The sequence below is a fragment of the Lactuca virosa genome, chromosome 3, assembly GCF_052849685.1.
Source record: "Lactuca virosa cultivar CGN04683 chromosome 3, Lactuca_virosa_CGN04683_v6, whole genome shotgun sequence".
NCBI lineage: Eukaryota > Viridiplantae > Streptophyta > Magnoliopsida > Asterales > Asteraceae > Lactuca > Lactuca virosa.
Genome location: NC_136428.1, coordinates 96,692,936 through 96,701,094, shown reverse-complemented (window position 1 = coordinate 96,701,094; position 8,159 = coordinate 96,692,936). Strand labels below are relative to the sequence as shown.

Below are 8,159 nucleotides of genomic sequence, written 5' to 3'. Positions count from 1 at the left end.
GCATGAGATTTACACTTGCTCCTGAATCAGCTAGTGCGTAAATGGTGGCCAAGTTTCCAAATTGGCAGGGCAATGTTAAACTTCCCGGATCTCCTTTCTTCTTGGGAAGTTTGTTTAACATAGCAGTTGAGCAGTTCTCGTTTAGGACCACCTTCTTCACTTCTTCCATCTTCCTTCTATTAGTTAGAAGATCCTTGAGAAATTTGGCGTATTTTGGCATTTGAGCAACTGCTTCTATGAATGGTAAATTAATTTGAAGAGCCTTTATGTGTTCTAGAAACTTCTGGTAGTCTTCTTCATTCTTCTCTTGTCTAGCTCGGGTTGGATATGGCATTGGAGGCTGATATGGCTTAACAGGAGGTGTATTTTTCTGATCAGATGTCGGACTCATCGAGTCCATATCGTGGACTCGGCGAGTAGGGTCTGGGTTCAGATGGGTCTGATTTTCGTTCTGCCCTTCTGCCTCCTTCTCTTGTACCAGCTTCGGGTCTTCGTTTTGAATAGGGGCCAGAGGGGTTATAATCTTCCCACTCCTAGTTGTGACAATGTTTATATGTGCGCCTTTTGGATTGTTCTCGGTGTTACTAGGAAGTTCTCCCGGTGCTCTTTGATTCATTTGTTGGGCGAGTTGCCCCAGCTGGTTCTCAATGTTGTGAATGGATGCTTGTTGATTCCTTAATATTGTTCTTGTATCTTGTATTGCAGCATCGTGGTCATTGTGTCTTTTTTCGGATGCAGCTACAAATTTAGTGAGCATTTCTTCTAGATTTGGTTTCTTTTCTTGTACCGGCTCCTCCTTTTGGTAAAAACCCCTTGCCTTTTGTCTAAATTTCTCCTCCCTCGCTTTTTTGTACTCATCATAAGGGAGCCATTCTTTCTTAGGTTTTCGCCAATCGTCATCAAATCTATCACCACTAGAATAGCATACTTGCACTTTCTTATTCCCGTTCTCGTCCAAATCACAATCTCTAGTTAGATGAGGCCCATTGCAATTCTCACATCCTACCCGAATAGCATGGATTGTTTGATCCATTTTATCCATCCTCCTATCCATGGTTTTCAACATTGCCATAACTGCCGACAAATCTTCAGAAGCTGCATAGGCCGATCCCTTGGTCATATCATTCCTTGGATTGTGGTATTCTCTAGAATGCTTAGAGAATTCTTCAATTAGTTCTTTGATCACCGGGGGTGCCTTCTTTGTGAGGGGTCCTTGCGAGTCAAGGAGCTGCCTAGTTGTTACATTGACTCCATCATAGAAAATGGAGACTTCTTGTTGGCTATTAAGATCATGATGTGGGCAATTCCTTAGTAGACTTTTGTATCTCTCCCATGCCTCATAAAGGGACTCTCTAGGTTGTTGTTCAAAGTTGTCAATAGCCTTCTTCAACTTGGCTATTTTCGTAGGTGGGCAAAACTGGTCAATAAATTCTTCCTTCATCTTAGCCCATGTAGTGATGGATCCGGGAGGGAGTGACTTGAGCCAATCCTTTGCAGCACCTTTGAATGTCACTGGAAGCATACGAAGCAGCTGGGTTTCGCGAGGCACATTTGGAACATTAAAATAATCAGCCACATCATTGACTTCATCCAAGTGTTTATAGGCATCTTCGTGGTCTTTTCCGTAGAAGGGGATCTCCTTGAGTTGAGCAAGTATGTGACCCTTAAGCTCAAAAGTGGCAGTCGCGGGAATCGCGGGTTGCACAAGTCCCGGGCCGATATCATCTCGTATCCTCTTCTTCCATTTGCCCATGGGAACTTCATCGATGTTTGCCATGGTGTTGTCAAAGTCACCTTCTAGATCGCTACCTTCTTCAAATTCGCTTTCTTCTCTTTCGGACTCGTTCATGATGTCTTCCTTGATTGGGTCTTTGTTTGCCAAGGAAGAGGTGCTGGATGCTCCTGATTTGCTGCTATTTTTCTTTCTAAAAACGGATTTAAGATTCTTCAATGGTGAGTTCTTTGAAGAGGCGGATTCTCCAACGGCTTTTCCTTTGTTCTTTCTTAGAGCGGACTCCGGGTCTTCAAGTGGAGGAACCAAAGACGTATTGGATCCTCGGGTCATGTAACAACTGCAACCAAAGTAAGAAAAACGCGTAAAAAGAACAAAAAGAAAATAAAAATAAAAACTGTGAAACAGCGCTGGACTCGCCGAGTAGCGTCGATTGCACTCGACGAGTTCAAGGCAGAAACAGAAAAAAAATCTAATTAAATTTCTAAAACAGAAAACTATGAAAACTAATCCTAATAACTAAATTACCTAAAAATAACTTTGTGCAAGATAAATCTCACACAAAGGATCGATAAAACTAGAAATTAGTGCTAATTTTTGAACCGTTCCCCGGCAACGGCGCCAAAAACTTGATGTGTGTAAATTCAACTGGTTTTAATCCTACTTTTAATTATAAAATTGACACACAAAGACAGTGGACCTGTCAATTGTGGTGTAGTTAAATAAATAGGGTATCGAACTCAGGGAACGGAAAATTAAAACTAAAAACTAGAATTAACTAAAAACAAGTAATAGAAAATAGGGGTTTCTCTAGTTTTACAAGACTAGAAACTTAACTTAAACTTAACTACTCAATTAAAAGCTGAAAGCACGTAAAAACAAACTAAATTCAATGATCAAAAAGGGTATCTTTTTAGGTTCAACTCATTTACTCCTATGGTTAATTTTTATGATAATATAATAGATTAATTGTTATTGGTTACCGACTCTAGTGATTAGATTCGCATTCGCTATTACTAATCCTTAGAAAACATACTAATTCAAACAATGGCCACTTGATTAAACTAATAGATTTCCTAGGTTGATTATTGGGGTTAAATAAGACTTGTAGCTAGCTAATTAAGTTTGGTGATTCAATTAACCTCTTGTTGATGGTGTATCATACAAGCTCACACATTAATTTACCCATTCTCTAGTTAATCCTAGTTTCATGTACATTATTCCTAAGCATATATTATTGTGTTCACATAATTTATATGAGATAAGCAATTAAGAGATGTTCATGCAGCTTAATCACTTAGCAATTAACAGAAAATAGTTGTAGTTAATGCATAAGGGTCTTTAACAAGCTTAATTTAACAATATCACCAACTAACAATTAATCAAAAGAGTAAATTAAACCATAGGAGCAAATTTGTCTTCCCCAAACAGAAACTAACGAAATTAGTTCATGATTTCAGTGTATGAAAGCTTAAAAACAAATTCAAATAATCCTAACATAATTCAATTCAAAAGTAAGTGGAAAATTAAACCTAAAGTGCCTTAATCTCTTAAGAATGAAGGATTAGGGTTCTTCAGACGTTCTTCTGATCTCTAGCAAGTTCCTTAGTCGCCAAGTAAGTTCTCCAAAAAGCCAGAGAGTCCTCAATTCGGGTTTGTGAAGTCTATTTATAATTTTCTCGAAACAGGGGCTACTCGTCGAGTAGATAACTGACTCGACGAGTCCATTTGTTGAATCCGTATGCGGCAAGGACTTCTCGTATTTCTTCGCGAACCTTCGTGTCTACTCGTCGAGTAGACGACCCTACTCGCCGAGTAGCTTCAGATTTAAGCCTTTTTCTTCTTTCTTCCATTACCGAGCTTTCGTTCATGACTCCTGCTTCCTTTTGCTTCCGAGCACGGCTTCGAGACTGAAAATATAATTCAAACATTATTAAGTACCTTTTGTCCATAATATGCAAATAATTAACTAATAATTGATAAAAATCTATACTAAATATATGGCTACATATGCAAATATCAAAATACCCCACACTTGACTTTTGCTTTCCCCCAAGCAAAACTGAATTTTAACACACTAATATCACATAAGACAATCCCAATCAAACCCAGCCATTATGCCAAGACCGCAACGTATGCATTTGTGTCTAAATTTTTCCTAAACGACCCCCTAATCCTAAATACTCACAATCCTCATAAACACCCGCCCACTTCTTTTGAACAATGCTCATTTTATGCATCCCTCCGAATCCATCCGCAGAAAACCTCCAAGTCTCAAGGTGTTTTTGGTTGAGCAACCCAAGCATACATATTCTAAAAATTACAATTTTCGATACCACTATGGAGATTTTTGGAATTCTTCACTCTCTTGATAATTTGAACTTTAATTTCTTTGAATTCTTCACCTTGTTTGATTTAAGTTTTGGTATCTTCAACTTTTGAACTTTTGGAATTTTGACCTTTTGATCTTTACTTTAACTGCTCCAGAATCTCTTCAAACTTTTCTTGTAATTCTCTCTCTTTTTTTTTTCTTCACTCAAACCTACATGCTTAAGCAGGGGCGCTCAACTTCAACCTTTATTGATTAAAGATAAAAAATTTCCTGGATACATTTCTGGTACACGATGCTAAACATATTGCATCCCTCAAACTAAGCGAGGTTGTGTTTTTGTCCCATGATTTCACTAGAATAAAGGAGGCCACAAGGGCACTAGAACGTATATTGGCTCAACTAAACATTTGGGTCTTCATGCAATCATCAAACATAACACTAGCATGATTCCTAATTGATTTACCAAAATTTTCTAAATTAATCCTATAATTTCAAAATTTTCAAAATTTAACTAAAATTTTAGCTAAAGTTAACCAACCCCATACCCCACACTTAATTTATGCAATGTCCCCATTGCATATTATGCATGATAAAGAATAATAAAAACATAGAGAGAGAATTGGAACAAACTCCCCTGGGTAGTAGTGGCGAGGTCGATCTTCTTCATGTGAAGCTCCATCTTCAGCTGACTTTAGACATGGGAACAGCTCATCCATGTCTTGGGTGTCATATCTTGTGTGGGAAGGCTCCAAAAATGCAGAAAAAAATACTCGGAAATCTTCAGAAATTAAAACTCTAAGGAATATGAGCGCGAGCCGTAGTGAATATGAGCAGAATATAAGCCTTGAGAATGAAAAAGTGGTAGACTCGTCGAGTCTATACGGAAACACGTCGAGCAGCAGCGTATGAAGCAGAGAAATCGTGAAATTGGACTCGGACTCGTCGAGTCGGTATTGTGCACTTGGCGAGTCCATCGCTGAGTGAGAAATATATAAATTTTCTGCTTTTGGGTTCCGTTTCTGATATGGCTGGGTATGATAACTCAGTGTATTTTCTTCATTTTTCTTCAACAAATACCACTCTAAGACTCTTCTTGAAAACGGACTCGACCCTAACTTATGCACATTCTCATCTAGACCCGATCCTCACTCTAAACTTGACCATTGAGACTCTTGCATGCATCCCATCCTTCAATCTGAAAAGAAAACAACCACAAGTAATAAAAGAAAACAAGTTCCTACTTAAACATCCTACAAGTTCAACACTCAACACAAATAAAAATAAATAGTCTTAAACATCAAAAACACAATAAAGCATCAATCTTCCTCCTCATCTTCATCTCCTCCGGCTCCACTTCCGCCCGCTTGGTTTCTTCTTGCTTGCAACCTTTCATCCCAACTGGGCACATACGGGAATCCAGGCCCGGGCCTTGGCGCAAAATGCATTTGCTCAAATAAATAAGTAAATGACTCATTGACATAGTTCACGCCTCAGCCGAGATCGTCTTGGTACCTTCGCTGCTCAACATTATACCAATCCATAGGCAGCTCCTCATCCACCGGAATAACCGGTGGGTCTCGTGGCACCCGCTCTCTCCTTCGCCTTACCCTCCTTCCCGGTTCTTCCGGCACCAACGGTTCATCATCATTTGGAATGCTAACATGGCCCCGTCCATAATCCTCAATGATCCTAGCCCTCCTAAATAAAGTTGTGGTGAAGGGAGGACTAGGAATCATGGTCAATGCTCGTGCCTCTTGCCGGTCCAAAATACCATAGGTTCTTGCAAGCCTTGTCACAAACATGCCGCCATTGATTTTTGAAGTCACCCGCTCTTTCACTGCCCCCTCGGCCAAGTATTTTGCCATGCAATATGGCAAATTGCAAAATACTTTAGGAGTAATAATACTCCACATGTAGAAGATGTCTAGAGTGGGGACTTTATCGTCATCCTTTCGCATGTTTATAGAGCTTGCGATCAGACGATGTATTAGGCGATGAATCGGGGATCGGATCATCCCCTCTTGAGCGGATGAAGGGATGTAGACTTGGTTGGCAATTGTGTTCCGCCAAGTAGAGGCAACAACACCCTCGGGCAAGTCTTTGTGGCATTGCTCCAAAAATGACTCAAACGTCTCAGACATGATCTCATTCTGATCATAAATTCCCAGCCTCCATGCCAGCTCTGCCATACTACACTGGCGAAACTCTCCTCCAAGGCAGAATGAAATAATGTTTGGACTATAGTAGTCATCACCACCACAGAAAGAGATGGTAGCAAAGAATTCCCAGCAAAGCTCTTGATATACCGGCTCTTGCAGCTTAAACAACCGACTCCACCCGTCACATATTATTTGGACCCCATGAATTTCACAAGACTTGACCAAATAATGGCTTAGTGCTTCTTCCAGCCCAGCTTGCCCCATCCATGACCAGTCTAACTCATTAGGAACATAAATTTCCTTCCGCCTCAAAGCCTCCAGCTTGTTTTTTGTTCGTGTGAGTGAAGACTTGTTGGTGATGCTTAGAAAAGTCAACCATGGGATGTCCCCATAACCGCCTCCTTGTGAGCTTTATCCTCTCCTAGACATGGTTCCTGCACGGCAAAGAAACAAGAAGACCACAAACAAAATACCTTAAAGTATTAAAAATGGCAAAATACTGGGCATCAGCAACATGGACTCGCCGAGTCCACGAACTACTCGGCGAGTAGAACGAACTGCTCGAGTCAAAATTCGTTCTAATGAAATTAACCGGTCAAATCCATAAATTGTTTCAGGGGTTTGCTTCGGAATGTCCCAGGAGTCTATGAATGTAAAAAATTACGTCTAAAACGTCCTAATTTGTCAAAAATCAAAACCCTAAAATCCAAGTCTTCCCAAAAACGGGATTTTCCAGAAATTAAAGGTGTTATTACCCCAAAGATCGAAACTTGTAAAGGATTAAGAGCTAAAGTTGTTACCTTGTTGGTTGAATTTGCAGAAGAAGAGAAAAATCAAGATGGATGCTTGAGAGTGTTTGCACGTCGAGTATGGGGAGGCGGCTCATTTGAATGGCTGAGTGTTTGCAAATTAGGGTAAAAAACCCTCTTTTACAGAATGTAATAAAAATAATTTTTTTTTCATGTCAATAAATGTACTCGTCGAGTAAGCGGACCTACTCGGCGAGTAGATGCCTGATTCAGCATTTTTTCGAGATTTCTGAAATGGGCTCGTCGAGTAGCCTTAGAGACTCGCCGAGTTTTTCATTCTGTGAAAAATTTGAGTTTGTAAAATGAAATGTATGCCACCCCACACTTGAGCATTGCTAGCCCTCAATCAATCATTTTGAACATAGAAGAAGATTGATAAATAAAAAAAAAAAAAAAAACAAATCCTAAGCAAAATAAAAACGAAAAAAAGAAGAAGAAAAGAAAGCAAACTCTAAACGCGGGTTGCCTCCCGGAAGCACTTCTTTTTAAGGAGTCATTAGCTGGACTCCTTCCCGCTCTACATTTCTGTAATCCCTTCCAGTAGCAGCTGTAAGTCCCTAATCTGCTTGTGTATCAATCAGATTCGTTTGATGGTGCGGAATCCCAATCAAACGGATGATGTCAGATCAAATAGAAGAGAAGGAGAAGAAGAAGATGATGAATCTTGTATGTATTGATATGAATGAAGATCCGGATACAAGATTCACACACACTTACACACACTCTCTTTTCTCTCTCTTTCTCTCTCTAGAACACCTTCAAATGCACACACTTAAGCTCCTCTATTCTATGTGTTCATTAATCTACTCCTCACCCCTTACACCTATATTTATACATAAGAAACATGGGCTTGGTGAACATGGGCCATAAATGGGTTTACGGCCGTAAACCTGTTTACGACCGTAAACACAACCGTAAACACGTATACGACCGTAAACACCAAGCTGTTTACGGTCCAAGACACAAAAATACATTTTCCTAGAATAGCAAAGTATAAACCATATTTTTGACCCAACAATCTCCCCCTTGGTTTATAGCTTTTTTTCTTTTCTTAAATGACCCAACAAGCTCCCCCTAAAAAGTAGCTGGCTTTCTTGTTCATCTTCATTGTAAGCTTGGCTTCAGCA

General features: G+C 39.8%; 1 non-coding gene across 1 annotated transcript; it reads left to right on the top strand.

The window, feature by feature from the left end:
• The first annotated feature begins 1,286 nt into the window (after positions 1-1,286).
• On the top strand, positions 1,287-1,393 carry LOC145168096 (small nucleolar RNA R71). The gene has a single exon (XR_013741684.1). It is a non-coding gene; the product is annotated as a small nucleolar RNA R71 (small nucleolar RNA).
• Positions 1,394-8,159: the final 6,766 nt, after the last annotated feature.